Raw genomic sequence first — 19,087 nt, 5'->3', positions numbered from 1 at the left:
TATTGACTTGCTTTTGAATGAATCTTTTCCAGATAAACACTTTTTTTCTATCTCTACCCTCCCTTAGTTTTCCGACATTGTTAATTACCTTGTCAGCGGCAATATTCCGACTCATTGGTCCAAGTAAAATAAATCCAAATTCTTTTCACAAGTCAAATATTTCTTTTGGGATGACCCTTATCTCTTCAAGTATTGCACGGACCAAATTATTAGGAGATGTGTCCCAAATCACGAGTTTAGAAGTGTCCTTTCCTTTTGTCATGATCAAGCTTGTGGAGTTCATTTTAGTACCAAAAAGACGGCTGCTAAAGTACTCCAAAGTGGTTTCTATTGGCCTAGTTTGTTTAAGAATTCCGCGGAATTCTGTGCCGCTTGTAGTAGGTGTCAAAAATTTAGAAAAGATCACAAGACGTAATATGATGCCAATGAATCTGATCCTAATTATTGAAATTTTCGATGTTTGGGGAATAGATTTTATGGGCCCATTTCCTTGTTCATTTGGCAACTTCTACATTCTCTTAGCGGTCGATTATGTGTCTAAGTGGGTTAAGGCCATTCCAACTAAGTCTAATGATAACAAAGTCGTTCTTAAATTCTTAAAAGAGAATATCTTTTCTCGATTTGGTATACCTAGAGCTATCATTAGTGATCAAGGCAAACATTTCAAGAACCATCAATTTGAGTCTCTCTTAAAACAGTACTCAATCACTCATAAATTGGATACCCCTTATCATCCTCAAACTAGTGATCAAGTTGAAGTCTCAAATAGGCAAATCAAACAGATTTTAGAAAAGACTATCAACTCAAATAAGAAGGATTGGTCAACTAAGTTGATTGATGCTTTATGGACCTATAAGACCGCATTTAAGACTATCTTGGGTATGTCTCCTTATCGGCTTGTGTTTGGTAAAGCTTGTCATTTTTCGGTTGAACTTGAACATCGATCCTTGTGGGCCATTAGGGAGTTGAATTTTGATTTACCCATTGTCGGTAGTCATAGGAAGTTGCAATTGTCTGAGTTAGAGGAAATGAGAAATGATACTTATGAAAATGCTAAAATCTATAAAGAAAGAACCAAAGTTTTTCACGATAAATCAAATTTGAGAAAATCCTTTTGTTCCCGGTCAAAAGGTTCTTTTGTACAATTCTAGGCTTCATTTATTTCCCGGAAAATTGAGATCTAGATGGAGGGGCCTTACATTGTTAAAGTAGTTTTTCCTCATGGTGCTATTGAAATTGAAAATCCTAAAAATGGTGAAATATTCAAAGTTAATGGACAACGTCTCAAACCATTTTTAGAGTTGCCAGTCGATTCCGAGGAAGAGGTCATCCACCTCATTGACCCATGATCAAGTAAGTCTCCTTAGGTAGGTAGTTTTAACTCTTTTCATCCCTTATCAGGTATATTCTCATCATTCTCCTTGCTTATTTCTCTATTTTACATACATTGAGGACAATGCATGATTTAGGTATGGGGGAGGGTTTTAGTGTAATTCTTAAAAATCATAAAATCCAAAAAAATTGAAAAAATTAAAAAAAATCAAAAAATACAGACATTTTTAGCTAAGTTGTCTTACTCTCTCTTGAACTTTAATAGTAGTTGGTGTTAACATGTTTTCAAAAACTTATATGTATATATTGCCTTTTAGATAACTTGGACATAGTTAAGTAAGGTATCTTTTTGAAACTTATGTCGACTGATTTTCACTCTAGATTCCAAGACGACACTTTTGCACAAAACCTTTTTTGGAGAGATTGTTTAGGGATGTTATTCGATACTTGAGAGAGAACCCACATGTTGAAATAATGTCGAATCAAGCCTTTGCAAAAAGGAAAAAAAAAGAAAAAAAATAAAAAGTAGAAGAAAAAAAACAAAAAAAAAAGATGAATAAACTACTTCAATACTCATTGTTCTTATAAACAAAATTCTTTAGATAATGGGCACAAGTAGAATTGAATAGTCTTGTTTTGTGGCATTTGTTACTCGAGTTATTAAGTTCATCGGGGGATTTCAAAACCTAGTGCCCTAAAACCATCTGGTTTGGGAGTCACTAAATTAAAGCTCGCTATATGGGTAACATAGAAAGCCTAAGAGAACAAACATCATAAAGTCGATTGAAAAAAGAGAAAAGAATAATTTTGTGAAGTTTGGCTAGATACTTGTTTTGATAGAGAATGGGTCAGTTCAAGTTGAAAAAGAGAATATGCTCTTAGACAATTAAATCCATCAAAGGCCTTAAATTCACTACACACCTTGGTATCTTTTGTAAAAATTCTAAGTCGACATAAGTAGATTTGAGTCACCAACATCTTGGCTATTATTAGAAGAGTCTTTAAGGCATGTATTTTATTTATAAAATCTTTTTGTTAACACCAATGAACATTAGAGTAAAATTGAGGTAGATGATTGTTAAGTTGTCTCAAAGATTTTATGGGTATATCTTCTGTAAACCCTGAGGAGACAACACTCCTCCTATGGAGATTGTCTATGGATTTAACGGGTTGATAAACCTAAAATTTCCCGTTACGCCTACGAAAAGGAGCATAGAATCTTTCTTAGTTAGCATTTTTATTTTTGATTTTACTCGAGGACGAGCAAAAGATAGGTACGAGGGCATTTGATAAGCACATATTTTTGCATAATTTTTATTCCTTTTTATTGCTTACTTTCATATTTTAAATAAATTAGTTTGCTGCATTCTCATCATTTTTTAGATATTTGGAAAAATGAGAAATGTGAAAAAAAATAGGAGAAAAGGGTAAAAATGGAAGAAATATAATGTCACCAAGCAACTTAGAGAAAAATCCAAAAGAAAGAGTTGGTGGAAATCAATGGTCAAGATCAACAAAGCACACCTCTCACTTGGATGACCAAGATTCAGCCAACTCTACCGTAAACCCTACTTTTTAGCTATAAATACTTCATCTTCTCCCTTGTATTGAACATCTAGTTACATCTTAGTTTACCCAAATTTTAGTAGTAGCCTCTCTTTTCAATTTTTAGATCTAATTTTTATTTCATTTGTGGTTGCTCTCTTGTAAATATTCTCTTCAATAATTGTCATTCAAGCCTTTTTATTACATCTTCGCCTCTATATTTATGTCATGTTATTTTTATATTGGGTTATGATATCTTTTAAAATCCCACAATTTATAGATTTGTGGATTTGAAAGGAGCCTTTTAGATTTAGCTTTATTGTTGATTAATGTTTTAAATTTACTTTTTTTTATGTTCTCGATATCATTTTGGTAGTATTATTTGTGTTGAATTCGCTTATTTATTTTTAATCAAGAACATATTTGTTTTCTAGCAGTTTCGTTCCTGCCTCTTCTTGATTTTTCTTTCGGTTCACTTTTTCGGAGGTAGTTTCTGTACTTGCTTTCTGTTGGATTTTATCAATGGCATTTCTTGAGTCTTGCTCCGTTTCTTTATTTGTTAGTTGCCAAGTTAGTCATTAAGTCTAGTTTAATTATAAATTTTTGGCCCATTTATATTTGATAGCCCATGTTTTAGTTTTTAAGCCCATGTTATGCTTTCATCTATTTCTAATCTGAAATCTAATTGTTAGCAATTTTACCTTTGTTGTCACATTAATTAGTAGTTAATTAATGCCCTTTTTGTCTTAAAATTAGTGTCGTTACTCATTAATGTTTATCGAGTCAATAATGTATTAATTGGTCCTTTGAGTTTATTTAGCTTACATAGTAGTTTATGTAGAAGTTTTGAAATGAAAGTCTAGTTCATTTTTCGGTTTTCTGATTACAGATCATCATCAAGCCCATTTCTCTCTTGACTTGTTAAAATCTAATTCATGGCCCATTTCATGCTTCTGGCCCAATTTCTTTTAAATTCGCTAGGCCTTGACTAGCCCAAAATCCCATCTTTTCATTTTTAATTTTTGTTGTTAATGTGTTCATTTTACTAGCAAGTTCTTTTTTTTCTTCTTTTTATTTTCTTGTCAGTTTTTTTTGTATTTTATTTTTGTCAGCTTTGTCTATTAACCCGCTTGCTTATCTTCAATTCATAGTTCGTGTCGTGGTGTTGAGTTAACTATTTTAGTTTTTTTTTTTTAATTTAGTTACTTTATTTTTAATTAGCTAGCGTCTTTGTTTTTTTGTTTAACTTAGTTGAATCAAATCTCTCTCAAAAAAAATTAATTGGTTTAATTCGTCTAAGTTAAAAATTAAGAATGCAAAAAATACATAGTCTATGTGGATCGAATCTTAAAATATTAAAATGATGAATTGTGCGCTTGCAATTTAAATTGTATATTTTTGGCACATCAATGAGCTTTTCCTCGTCCAGGATAAGGTAATTAAGAGCAAACTCAAGACAAGGCAAGCATAGATGGAGCAATGGAGGATTGTTTTTACTAATGTATTTGCTTCAGGTACTCTTTGAAGAATTCCCTCCTTGAGTCAGTCAAGGAGGGAAATGTCCATGTAAATCTTGAAGGCTTCTAGGGGTATGCATGATGATTGAAGGCCTCCTCCTGTATTCAACAGGTGTCTTCGTTGGGGATGTGGGGTTAACATTGGTGTGTGCTTTGGGAGCTATGTTCTTGTATTCAACGGGTGTCCTCGTTGGAGAACTTTGGAGTCATCCTGCACTTTGCACCCAAAATCTTGGGATCACATGTCCATCTATCTGGTGGGTTAGCCTCATTCGGGGGACAGGGAAGCGTCCGACATTTGGGGTGAACCGTGGCTATACCTGCGTTCGTAACTCAAGGGAGATAGTTGTAGTGGAGTGTTATCCTTGCACATGAAGATGCACTATCCGTGAAGTCCTACAATTACGAACGAGTCTTGGGCCTTCACGGTTGGTCCTCATAGTTGGACATTCCTAAAGTTAGCAGAAAATGGATTCTGCAAGGACTTCTACTGAATAAGAAGTCTAAGCCCATTAGATTTCTTGTTCCACAAGAACTACGTCAGGATTGATCTCTATATAAAGGGTACGTAGGTACATTGAAAGGGGTAATAAGTTTAGAGCCGATAAGGAGCCACCACTAACCCTGATCAATCTCATCCATCAATCAACACACAAACACCACGCACCGCTTGACTTTTCGATGAAGAACCACCGTCACAGATCTTGATTCCGGCGAGAAATCTCAAACTTTGTTGTTATCATATTCCTCCGTCAACAGGTATCAAGGAGTTATAGTGAAGGAAGGCTTGGAGTTTACAAAATCATATTTGGAGTTTAATTTGATTTAAAATCAGATTTTATGGGCCACTTGCGCAGTTCACACTGTTTGGGTCATATCTGGAGTTCTAGAAGTCCGGTTCTGGAAATTCAATAGCCCACAAAAATCTTATGAGAAGAGCTTTATCTAGAAGTGGCCTTGAATTAATAATCCAGCCTAATCAGCTCAGAATCAAAGCCCAAAAGTCAACTATGAATTTTCATTTTTCTGTAATTCAATTCTAATTGGGAAATCTCTATTTGCTTTAATTTATTAAAAAAGACTTTTATTTGATATATTAGATTAGATTAGATCATACCTAGTAGTTAGAGATAGACAAAAGAGAGTTAGGAGCACAATGGATGAGGGGAAGAAGTCATCAACATAGAATAATTTAGCTAGTGAAGACATTCAATTTGCTTTATTTTCTCTTATCTTTTTTTATCATATCATATGAATTTATGTTGGTTATCTTGGGATTATTTTGATACATTGATTATGAACTAAATGTATGAGATAGGATTTTTATGAAACCATAGTATGAAATTATTGGTGTTTTGATAAGAAGTACTATATGTCGTTTGTGTTTTATTCATTCAAGTGATTTTAATGCCAATACTTGTTATGGTATGATCAACTTTAGTAGGTTAACGAGTTAATTATAATACTGAAATGGTTATAATTAATTGACACAATACTTGAATGGTGCAAGCTTATATATGCTGATATTGATTTTGTGAGAGTATAGACATATATTGTTACATTGCATGACCATGTGAAATTGGAGCTTATTTGTATTCTGGAAGTTAAATCGGATATAGACATATATTAGTTTAATTCTAGAATCTATACCATAATGATTTCAAGAGAAACCTATGATCATTGAATTAAAGGTTAATGAATTGTGATCTTGTTGTAGTATAACATTGCTTTATTGCCGATGTGAACATATTAGGGGAAATAATATCCTGACTCAACTTCTCATATCTGAAACTCATCATAAATCTCTTTGCTAGTATAATATTAGTTAGTTAATTTAGTTGTTAATTAATTAGTTTAGTTATAAAAATCTTCAATCAAATCTTGTGTTTTATATAACCGAATTGTTTGATATTTATTGCAATTAATGTAGTACTTGAGGAACAAAATATGCTATTTACTAATATACTACTTGTTTGTGAATGTGTAACATAAACATATTTGAGAATATAGTAGTTGGTAAAAAAATAGTTTTAGTTACCTACATCTGTGATGTACTACAGTGCAACATGGGATTGAGGGGTTAGATCTAGGATTTGGGGTTTGGATTAGGATTTGAGATTCTAATTAATATTATATTTATTTTGAGTAATCCAATCATATGGATGTGAAGATTGTTAGAAATAAAAACTGTACGAAAAAAATTAATTAATTAAAATCTTCTTATCTTAATTATTTTTACAAAATTTATTTAGAGGTTTGATATCATAACCCTGGAATGTTCATTCAATTCAGAAGAAATGTCGAACGATACAACCGTACATATGTTAAAATGGTTAAAAGAAAACATTACATATAAAATTTCATGAATATTTAATAATTAAAACTTAATTTTTTCAACAAATAAGATAAACTTAAAGTTAATCATAAATTTCACTGCACACTTTAATTGGTGATATATGTGATAGAATCTACCAATTTAGGTCATATTTATAAATTTAGAAAACAAAGTTAAATATATAATAATTTGAGAACAAAGTACCAACTAGATATTTATTTAATTAATAAATTTGGTTGTAAATTTTGAAGATTTAAATACCGTATTTGTCTAAAAAAATTATAATAAAGTAAATAAAAGTATAAACTAGGCTACAAAAGCCCAAACTTGCCCCATTACAGTTCAACCATTCTTTAAATCAATCACACTGAAACTTAATTTAATTATGCATAGTTTACGCCTCACCTCTTCTCCGCCTCTCTACAGACTACACTCCATAATGCACAACCCGCTGCCTCTCAAATAAGTTTCCAAAACTTTTACCATGTTTTTTTTGCTAGAAATCTCATTGAATCATCACTTGTTTAGATTCTGTTAATAATCTAAAATAAAACTAAGTCATGGAGTTGGACCATAATATGTGAAAACAAAATTAAATATGTCAAAACACACTGCCATTGAAAGAAAGTGAAGTAGGTTCGTGAGGATAAATATATCATTAGCAGTTAGCTTACCACCATCACCAATAATCACCCCATTTATTAATCATCCAAAAATATCATAAATTAAAATTTTTGTGATGCAGTTTTAAAACCAAAACCGATATGATTATAACAGATCTGAGATTTTTTAAATCGAAGTTGCGGTTTTCAATTTTAAAAACCGAGGGTATACGGTTGCGGTTTCGGTTTTAGCCTAAAAACACACCGATCCGCCTCGCGTACCTCCAAACCTATACACATCTATCTCTCCCCCCTCTCTCTATCTCTCTCCCCCCGGCACACATATATCTCCCCCCTCTCTCCCCCTCTCTATCTCCCCTTACCTCAACAAAACCTCTCAACGATCGTTGTTTGGAGCTTTCCAATGGCTAATCATGGATATAAACTACGTATCCTTCAACATATGTCACAAAAAACACGGCTTCCTAAAGACTTCTTCTTCGTGATATTTTTTTAACATTAGAATTATTAAGTTTTTAGTTTTTTAGCGATAAGTTGAGAATGAGTTGTGAAATATTAGCGAGTGTTACATTCTTAGAATTTTGATTTTTTTTTGTTAAATGAGCTATGAGTCTTATAGTTAGTCTCTGGGTGGGGCATGCGTATTGCTTCTTTAACAGAACTTGGAAAAAATACTCTAGTTTTTTTGTTACTACCCATATGCTATTCTCTTATAATTTTGTGTTGTATTTATTTTGTTAGAAATATTGTACCTACATATAACATTTTCTTCGTTCATATTGTTAGGTCACACAACACTGTAGAAGGGGGTTGAATACAATGTTTAATACAATCAAATCGATTTCGAACACAAGTAACAGTAAACAGATATATTCAATATAATAAACTCTGTTACAATGGAACTGTTCTCTCTCAGTGATGAACAAATATCACGAGAGCTGCTAGGTTATAATGTATGATCTTCTCGATAATGATAACACATATAGTGTAAACCTATGTCTGTGTTTATATAGTACACAGTTACAAGATAACTTCTAATTGATATGGAATATAATTTTGTCTCCTAAAATATATCAATCAGATATCTTATATAATTTTTTTAGTCCTCTAACTCTTTTCATGCATATCCTCTTTTGTAATAGTCTCGATCTTCTTTCCTGTAAATCAACTTCCTTCCTTAACTGTAAGTCCTCCCGTACTTAAGTTCCGATATCTATCTTCTGATAACCTAAGTTCTGATATCCTTAAGTTCTGACTTCCAGTAAGTACTGATTCCAGTAAGTACTGATATTTCCTGTTTGTTAAGATCTGAAAATTAAACATGAAACATATTAGACATGACATCTCAAATATATCTAACAATCTCCCTCAACTTGTAAATTCTGCAAAATATACAAGTTAATAGATTTGATGATGTCAAAAACATTTAAGTTCAAATACAATAAGAGTTTAATAAGACTATTAACTACAACTTACAGTCCTTGTAGCTTTATCAACATCATTGGATCATTCTGAATCTATAATGATTCTTAACAAAATCTTTTACCAGCTTATCTTCAGCTTTTCTCAGAACTTCAACTAACTGTGCTTTGACCTGCATCAATTCTTCATCTTTACTGTCACCAATTTGATAAATGGCTGTTCTGAGAGCTTGAATTGATGTTCTTTCAAGTCCATCACCAAGTCTGATAACTCTAGGATGTGAAGAGTTTTCATTATAACATAAGCATCTTCCTTTCAGAATAACTTCCACTTTAGCAGAGTTCTTCAGCATAGGAATTTCTCTTCCATCATCTTCAGTAATCATTGGTATATACTGAGAAGTCTTTGTACCAGAGATTCTAAATAGATCTCTTATAGCCTTCAAAATGTATTCTGACCATCCTCTTGTAATATCATATTTTACTTCCAGAAGATAGTGAATATGTTGAAGCTCTCTGACAGACTTCTTTAGCACATCAGTATCAGCTAGTCTGTAAGTTAATCCATCATTGAGAAATAAGATCAATTTCTCCTTTAGATTATCCTTATCATGAGCATCTATCACAATTTGAGCAGGCAACACTTTGTCAAGGTGCTTTTGTTTGATTTGTTCATATGGTTTGTCTGTCAACATGAAAGGATCTCTTAGAGTAACTTCTACTCCTGTTTGTATCTTCTCTTTATCAGAACCTAATCCAACTCTATCTCTAGGTTGTTTGGCTCTCTACCCAAATGTTGCGAGTTGAATAATCATAAGATTGGATTTTGGTTCAACTGGAGTAGATTGCTTCCATAACAGCTTCTTCTTATCAGCAATTTCATCTTTTTCAAATCAACTTGATCAGAATTTGATGTTTCTTCTTTAACTTGTTGTTCTTCATTCTGAACAACTTGAGTAGTGTCAGAGGTTGTTTTAGATTCTTCAATTGTCTTTCTTCTCTTCAGAATTTGAACAGTTTCATCTTCTATCAAATCATCATGCATTGTAGTTTGTTAGACTGGAACGGAAGAACTTATCTTTTTCTCAATCTTTAAAGGTTCACCAACCTTTTCTTTTCCTTTTGACTTAGGATCTAACTCAGTTTGTGATCTAGTCTTGGATTTTGAAGTCTCAGAATTTGACTTTTCCCTGATCACAATGCCTTTTTCCTTCGACCATGGAGGTTTCTTCGCATCAGAAGCTTTAGACTTAAGATTTGTCTTCTCATCTGCAAATCTAGCTTCTTCCTCCTTGAGAGTTTCCAAATCCATTCCTGGATTTTGTTTCAGAAATAATCTTCTAGCTATCTCCTCATCAAGTGTCTGGATTTTAGGATCTTTGTAATAAACAGTAGTCTGCTTCCCTTTTAGCTTCAGAGTTTGTAAACACTTCTGAGAGTCTTTAGATCCTGACTGAATCAGAATATCAGAACTTGACATCAGACTTTGTTTATCAGAACTTGACTTGTTCTGTGTAGAAGATTTTCCTTGAACTTTTCCTTGACCTCTGCTCTTATCAGAGTTTCCCTGGTCATCACCTTTATCATCCTTTTTCTTCAGTATTTGAGTAGGTGAGTATTTGGACTTAACTACCTTCTCCCCTTTTTTGGCATCATCAGGAAGTAAGAGGGAGAGAGAGAGAGAGAGAGAAGAGTTCAACTGAAGATTGGATTTCATCCATTTGAGCTTTCTGAGAAGCTTGGTTAGCCAGAACCTCATCAATTTGGGCATGTTGCTTCTCTTGAATCTTCTCAATGGCTTCAACTTTCTCAAGAGTAGGTCTGATATACCTATTCTTGTCAAGCTTGATCTGCAGATCTAGCTTATCAACATGTTCCTTTAGTGTATCAACCTTTTCATGAGTAGAAGAATGTAGACCTTGAAGATATTTGGTAGACAGAGTTGTGATCTTGAGTTGTGTCTTGAAATCAGCATTTGTGAGCAACTCATCAGCTTTAGCAATATGCTCTGTCAGAATTTTAGGGATTGGAATAAAATCTGATTCATTCCACTTCTTGGTCCACTCCATACCTCTGTGAGTATCCTCCCAAGGAATAGGTGCTTCCTTTTCAATAAATTTCTTCACCAATGCTTCCTTGCCTAGTATGGGAACTAGAGTCTCAATAGAAACACTGTCTTTAGAACTTGAGGAAGACTCATTATGTTCTGACAGCACAATAGTGTGTGAAGCAACTGGAGATTCAGGAATAACATTATCTAAATTCTGAGCATCAGAATTTATCTCCAGAGCTGGTGTGGTTGGTGTAGATGGTCTCTCAGCATCTAAGATTGGAGAGTTGACTGTAGATGGCTGAGCTTCTGTAGATGGAGCTTCCAGATAAAGAACATTTGGTATATTCAAATTGTGAATATCTATCTCAGAGTTTTCAATTTGTTCTTCAGCATCATCTGTAGCTTTAATAGGAGAGACAGAAGGTGTTGACACAATATCCTGAGCTTAAGTAGGGAATGGAAGAGCTTCAATTACCACAGGTTCTGATGAGATCGGAGATTCCTGATCCCCTTCCTCAGCTTCAGTTGAATCCTCATATATAGGCTTGTCCTTGTACCTTTCTGCCCTCATTTTCTTTAGTCTCCTTTCCAGTGAAGGAGTTGTTTTAGCAGCTTCAGAACTTACAGATTTTCTCTTCAAAGTATCAGAACTTTAAGCTGTAGTTTCTTTCTGAGAAGTAACATTCTCAGCTCCGACTATCACAGGTTCTGATGCATGAAACTGTGCTTCAAATTCAAATGTAGCTTAGGAGATGTCGATTCAAATTCAACATTTATTTGTCAAATCAGAACAAATGATTAGTAACCACAACTTTAATCAAAACATTCATCAAGAAATACAGTTTAAGTGGATGAAGTAAAGATTAATAGATTGCACTAAGAACATTCACAATCACATAATATGAGATAAACACAAACTAAATCTTGCAATTAAAAGAAATTTCATTAATATATCAAACGAGTACATTTCATGAAATTTATAGATTACATGCAAAAATTACAAGAAAGTCCTAGTCTAAGATGGTTAACATCAACAGCCTTAGTCCTAGAAGACTGACAAAGCTGATGGTGAAGAGATACGGATGGATGACATTTTATTCTTCTTCCTACTTTCAACAAAGAGAACAACAAGATGAATGATTTTCTCCTGCTGTTTAAGAATGCGGAGATGAATTTCTATTTGGAAAGACAACAGATCATTTTTAATGTTGTCTGGAAGTTGAATCCAGATGTCGTATGGAATGTGGTTGATAGGATATGAAGTCGGAATTCTATTTCTAAAAATGGTCACAGTGTCTGTGCCATAGCAGTAAAACCAACAAAAATGTACCATTGTTTAAGAGAAATGAAAAGATGTGATTTTACTGAAGGATCAACAGTCATTTAAATAGTCAATAGAATACCAAGGGACTCGGGACTATTTAACGATTAAGAGTAGAAATAATGATGCCTCGTCTCCCTAGACCGACGTGTAATAATAACAGTCAGTAAAAAGTTAAAGCAGGAGTTAATGGGCACTGGAAATAAGTAACAATTACTGTGCACATGCAGTTTTTCAAGACAAACACATTTACCATTAACCCTTAATGATTATGACTGTTTTTATCTCACCTAAATATTCTGATTAAATATGATTGTTTCACTTTTTACCAAAAATAATTCAAGTAAAGAATAATGCCACGTTAGCATCAGAGATTCCATCATGATTTAATATCAGAACTTTAACTTATATCAGATTTTAACAGTCATCAGAATATGGCTTCTGTACTCAAAAAATGAATATCTTTTTCTGTGATTGTTCATACAAATACTGACTTGATTCTTCAGAGTTTAATCATCAGAACTTGTCCTCATAATTTATGCAAATGACACTGAACTGTTTGTCAAAAACAACTTAATCACCACAATAATTTTTATCATTGGCATAACTAAGAAAAGTGCTTAAAATCTGTCATCAATCATGAAGTCTACTCAAGAACAAATTTATGCAAGAATCCACCTCAACTGTTTGTGCTTATTTTATGCATCTTTTGAAATTCCTTTTTACAGTGGTTTCTCAGTGTAAGTGAGTCACAACTGCTTATCAGAATTTATGCTATTATCAGAGTATTTCTCCAGTAATCTGAGAATGTGAAAAGTCACCAAGAAAAATTTATTTGCTTTTTCTAATGCATATTACTTAATACCAGCAATGCACTTGGGTCTTCCCTTCCACATATTTACTCTAGATCTCAAAGGAGTACCTGACTTTTATTTTCTTTTCTTTTGATAAGTGAGGCTTATCAGCATTTAGTTCATCCTTAAGATTTACTGACATCAGAATTTGACAGATAAGAAGCAAGAATCTAGTTTATGACTTAGTAATAAGATACACAAAGTAAAATTGACTAAACTCAATATCAGAATTTGCCTTTGTTAATGAATTTCCACATAAACAACTAATTCAAATATGGGATTTCTAGTATGTTAAAGACTACTAGGTCAGCATCTAGCACAGTTATCCTCATTGGATTGAATAGTCACAGAACATTCAAAACACTATCAGAGTTTAAAGATCCACATCATATAACAATCAGCATTTAATCAATTTCAATTAAAGCACAAATTATATGAAAATAAAACAATCTGTAAACACTGATCATAAAGTCTGATGCATGAGAACAAAAACTAAGCAGATTTAGAGAAAGAACCTGAAACCATTCCAAGTTCATTTACCAGTCTTGTAAAAGTAGCTTCACATAGTGGTTTTGTGAAGATATTTGCTAGTTGTTGATCTGTTGAAACAAAATGTAATTCCACTATACCTTCCATCACATGTTCCCTTATGAAATGGTACCTAATGCTGATGTGCTTTGTCATTGAGTGTTGAACTGGATTACCTGTCATAGCAATAACACTGTGATTATCACAGTAAATAGGTATTTTTGAAAATTTTAACCCATAATCCAGTAACTGATTCTTCATCCAAAGATTATGTACACAACAGCTTCCTGCAGCAATATATTCTGCTTCTGCAGTTGATGTGGAAATTGACTTCTGTTTCTTGCTAAACCAAGAAACCAATCTGCCTCCAAGAAATTGGTAGCTTCCACTAGTGTTTTTCCTGTCTATTTTGCATCCTGCAAAATCTGCATCTGAGTAACCTATTAGCTTGAAATCTTATTCTCTAGGATACCACAATCCCAGATCAGCTGTACCCTTAGGGTACTTGAAAATTCTTTTCACAGCTATTAAGCGAGGTTCTCTTGGATCAGCCTGAAATCTTGCACAAAGACAGGTAGCATATATGATATCAGGTCTACTTGTATCTAAATAGAGTAAAGATCCAATCATACCTATGTAGTTAGTAATATCTACTGATGAACCAATATCTTTCTCTAACTTGGTTGCAGTGGCCATGAGAGTGGATGCAGTTGAACAATCTTGCATTCCAAATTTCTTCAGTAAATTTCTGGTGTACTTGGATTGAAAGATAAAAGTACCCTCTTCATTTTGCTTGACTTGAAGTCCCAGAAAATAGCTGAGTTCTCCCATCATACTCATTTGATATCTTGACTGCATTAGCTTTGTAAACCTCTCATAGATTTTGGCATTTTTAGAACCAAATATGATATCATCAACATATATCTGTACCAAAAGTAAGTCTTTTCCATGGTTGAGGTAGAACAGTGTTTTATGAATTGTACCTCTGTGAAATCCACTTTCCAGAAGGAATTGAGCTAAAGTCTCATACCATGCTCTAGGAGCTTGCTTAAGGCCATAAAGTGCTTTGTCAAGCCTGTAGACATGATTTGGAAATTTTGAATCTACAAAGCCTGGAGGTTGTTCAATATACACCTCTTCTTCCAATTCTCCATTGAGAAAAGCATTTTTTACATCCATTTGAAAGACTTTAAACTTTTTGTGAGCATCATAAGCCAAAAAGATTCTCATGGCTTCTAATCTAGCAACCGGTGCAAATGTTTCATCATAATCAATACCCTCATGTTGAGAGTAACCCTTAGCAACCAACCTTTCTTTGTTTCTTATAATTATGCCATCACTGTCAGTTTTGTTTCTGAACACCCACTTTGTGCCAACAACTGATCTGTTCTTTGGTCTTGGCACTAGGGTCCAGACTTTATTTTTTTCAAATTCATTTAACTCTTTCTGCATTGCTTGCACCCAGTCAACATCTTGAAGAGCTTCTTCCACTTTCTTTGGTTCAGTCTGAGATAGAAAAGTATGATAGAGACATTCATTTGATGTTGCAGTTCTAGTTCTGACACCTACTTCAGGATCTCCAATTATTAAGTCAGGTGTATGTGATTTGGTCCACTTCCTTGCAGATTGAAGTTGACTTCTAGAACTGGATCCTCCCCCATGATCCATGTTGTCTCCATCAGCATTTTCTAGATGCTTCCCTTGTAGTTATGCTCTTTGAGACTTCAGAATTTGACTTGGAACCTTCAGGATTTGAAGTATCAGAGTTCCCAGAATTATCAGAATTTGGCTCATCAGAACTAGATGAATCAGAACTTGAAGAGCCAGTGACAGGTTCTGATGCTTCTTGAGAGTATTAAGATGTGGTAGGATCTTCAGCTTGCTCCCCCTGGACAGGTGCATTTTCCTTTGGAGTTGTTACCACAGATTCAATGACATCAGTACTTACAGGATCAGAGTATAAGTCATCAGAATTTACAAAATCAGAATTTTAGCCTTCATTTTCAAATCTCAGCTGATCGTGATCATTGAAATCTTCAAGTCCAGTAAGCTTCTTATCATCAAAAGAAACATTGATAGATTCCATGACAACCCTTGTTCTTAAATTATAGACTCTGAAGGATTTTGTGGAAAGTGGATATCCAATAAAAATTCCTTCATCAGCTTTTAGATCAAATTTTGATAGCTGTTCAGGATGAGTCTTAAGAACAAAACACTTACTTCCAAATACATGAAAGTATTTCAAATTTGGCTTCTTTTTCTTCACTGTCTCATATGGTATTTTTCCTTGCTTGTTTATGAGTGTAGCATTCTGTGTAAAACAAGCAGTCTGCACAGCTTCAGCCCAAAAGTAGGTTGGTAGCTTTGCTTTATCAAGCATAGTTCGTGCAGCTTCAATGAGAGTCATGTTCTTTCTTTCTACAACTCCATTTTGCTGTGGAGTTCCAGGTGCAGAAAATTCCTGTTTGATTTCATGTTCTTTGCAGAACTCTTCCATGATTGAATTATTGAACTCATTGCCATTATCACTTCTTATAATTTTAACAGAATTTTTGACCAACTTATCCAGCTGTCTCACATGATCAGTTAGAGTAGATGCAGTTTCATTTTTCTTGTGCAAGAAATACACCCATGTGTACCTTGTGAACTCATCAACTATAACCATAGCATATTTCTTATTTGCAATAGACATGAAATTTACTGGACCAAATAGATCAACATGCAGTAGGTGATAAGGCACAAGAATTGATGACTCAGTTTTGCTCTTGAAAGAAAAAAATTTTTGTTTTGCCTTTTGACATGAATCACAAAGGCCATCAGGAGCAAATACTGATTTTAGCAGTCCTCTCACAAGATCTTTCTTTACAAGCTCATTTATGTTGTTGAAGTTTAAATGAGAGAGTCTTTTATGTCAATTCCAGCTTTCTTCAATTGATGCTCTACTCAACAGACAGGTTGCAGAACCATCAGAATTTGTTGAAATTCTGGCTTCATAAATGTTACCATGCCTGTAACCTTTGAGAACCACTTTTCCAGTAGAATTGCTTACAACTTCACAGTGTTCTTCAAAGAAATCCACATGATAACCTCTGTCACATATTTGACTCACACTTAGCAGATTGTATTTAAGTCCTGAGACAAGAGCTACTATTTCAATGATGACATTCCCAAGATTAATATTGCCATATCCCAGAGTTTTTCCCATGTTTCCATCTCCATAAGAAACTCCTGGGCCAGCTTTCTCCACAAAGCCTGAGAGCAGGGCTTTATTTCCAGTCATATGTCCCGAACATCCACTATCCAGTACTAGGATATTTTTCCTGTTGCCCTGCAATCTCAAAGACCACTAATGGTTAGTTTTAGGGACCCATACTTGCTTGGATCCTTTGGCCTTTTTAAGTTTGTTAGCATTTGCAGCGGATTTAATATCAGAGTTTATGCTATCATGTTGTTTATCAGAACTTATATCATACTTTGCATCAGACTTTACACTAGAAGAAATTAAAGTAACTTTCTTCAAAGAAGATTTTATTTGATAATAATTATAGTACAAACTATGATATTCCTTACAAGTATAAATGGAATGTCATAAACTACCACAATGAAAATAAGGATTTTGTGGCTTAAACCTAACAGACTGACTCTTAACTCCTAACTTAGGAGGTAAAGAGTTTATATTCTTATTCTTCCTGCAAAAAGAAGCAAGATGGTTAGAGTTTCTATAATTATAACATTTCTTTCTAGGAGCATTAGGAACAGACATTTAATTATTGCTCTTATTCACACCTTCCTTCCCATTCCTATTTTTCCTAGCTGCATTTACCTTGTTGACATTCCTTATTTCTTTTAGGTTATGCTTAAGCTACTCCTTAGTCATTAAGCCTATGTTAACTTCAGCTGGTTTATCCTGTTCTAATTTGTCAGAAGTTGACTTTTCCTTAACTTCTGCTACAGACTCTTTCATCTTTTCAGAATCAGACTTTACAGTTTTAGCTAAAAACTTAACAGGATTTACCTTTGGCTTAACAGTATGTTTTACAACAATAGGCTCAATTTGTTCAGTTCCTTTTTCACTTTTATCATCTCCATAACCTAAGCCCGCTTTCCAATTTCCACTACTTAATAGATTCTGAGCTGTTCTGCCAGAGTTAGTCCAAGTCTTGATAATCTTTTTTTCCTTTTCTAACTCAGTTTTTAGGGATTGATTCAATTTTAGCATTTCATCTCTAACATAAAAAGCATCATCTCTTTCTTTTTGAGTTTGATGGAACATAACTAACTCATTTTCTAAATAGTCATTCCTTTTCTTATAAGCAAGATTTTCAGAAGTTAATCTTTCACATGTTAAAGTTTGATCCCTATAGCTAATAAACATGGTTTTAAGATATAATCTCAACTTAATAATATCATCAATATGAAAAGCATAAGTTGTTCGAGGTACCTTTAATTCAGCAGTTTCAGGGCTGCCATCAGCATTTGTCATTAAAGCATAATTCACCTCATCTTCAGAATCTGAAGAGTCTGTCTAGCTTTTCTTCTTTGTGACAAGTGCCTTGCCTTTGTCACTCATTCCTTCCTTTTAGTCAGGAGATATGTGGCCTCTTTCACCACAATTGTAGCATTTGACATTTGAGTTGTCTCCTCTGTCAGACTTTGCATTTTTGCCTTTATACTTTCTGAACCCTTTCTTATCAGAACTTTCACCTTTCTTGGAAAACTTCTTTCCCCTTCTGAATTTCATGTAGACTATCTTTGTGATACCATTCACCATAAGAACACACAATTTTATCATCTCTTCATCAACATCTATTTTAGGTTAACTTTCAGTTTCTGAATCATCATCATCAGAACTTGATGATTCTGAATCAGACTTTATGATGAGAGCCTTTCCATTGCCTTTCTTTGAGACAACCACTTTGGGGGATTCCTCCTCAGCCTTAAGAGCAACTGTCCTTGACTTTCTCCCATGCCTCTTGCTCCTTTGATCCATCTCAAGTTCATAAGTCTTGAGCATACCATAAATTTCATCAAGAGTAGTTTCATCAAGAGAATAGTTGTCTCTTATAGTAGTAGAATTCAAATCCCAACTTTCAGGAAGAGCTAAAAGGAATTTTAGATTTGAATCTTCAAGATCATATTCCTTGTCCACCAGTGACAGATCATTCAAGAGTTTGACAAACCTGTCATATAAGTCAGTTAATGACTATCAGCTTTTGAGTCAAAGTGCTCATATTCTTGAGTGAGTATAGTCCTCCTGTTCTTCTTGATTGCATCAGTTCCCTGGCATCTTGTCTCCAAAGCATCCCATATCTTCTTTGCAGTCTTGCAATGAATTACCCTATTTGACATGACATTATCAATGGCACTATGCAGCAAATGCCTTACCTTTGCATCCTTGGCAATTGATGAGATATCTTCAGTTGTATACTCATTTTTCTCCTTTGGTATGGTCTTTGTTGGCTGATCTGCAACTATAACAGAGAGCTTGGTTGGCTTATGTGGTCCTTCATTAATTCTGTCAAGGTATTCTGGATCTGTAGCTTCCAGAAACATAGCCA

Source organism: Apium graveolens, chromosome 1 (assembly GCF_009905375.1).
Source record: "Apium graveolens cultivar Ventura chromosome 1, ASM990537v1, whole genome shotgun sequence".
Classification (NCBI taxonomy): Eukaryota; Viridiplantae; Streptophyta; class Magnoliopsida; order Apiales; family Apiaceae; genus Apium; species Apium graveolens.
Note: the sequence above shows the minus strand (reverse complement) of the source record.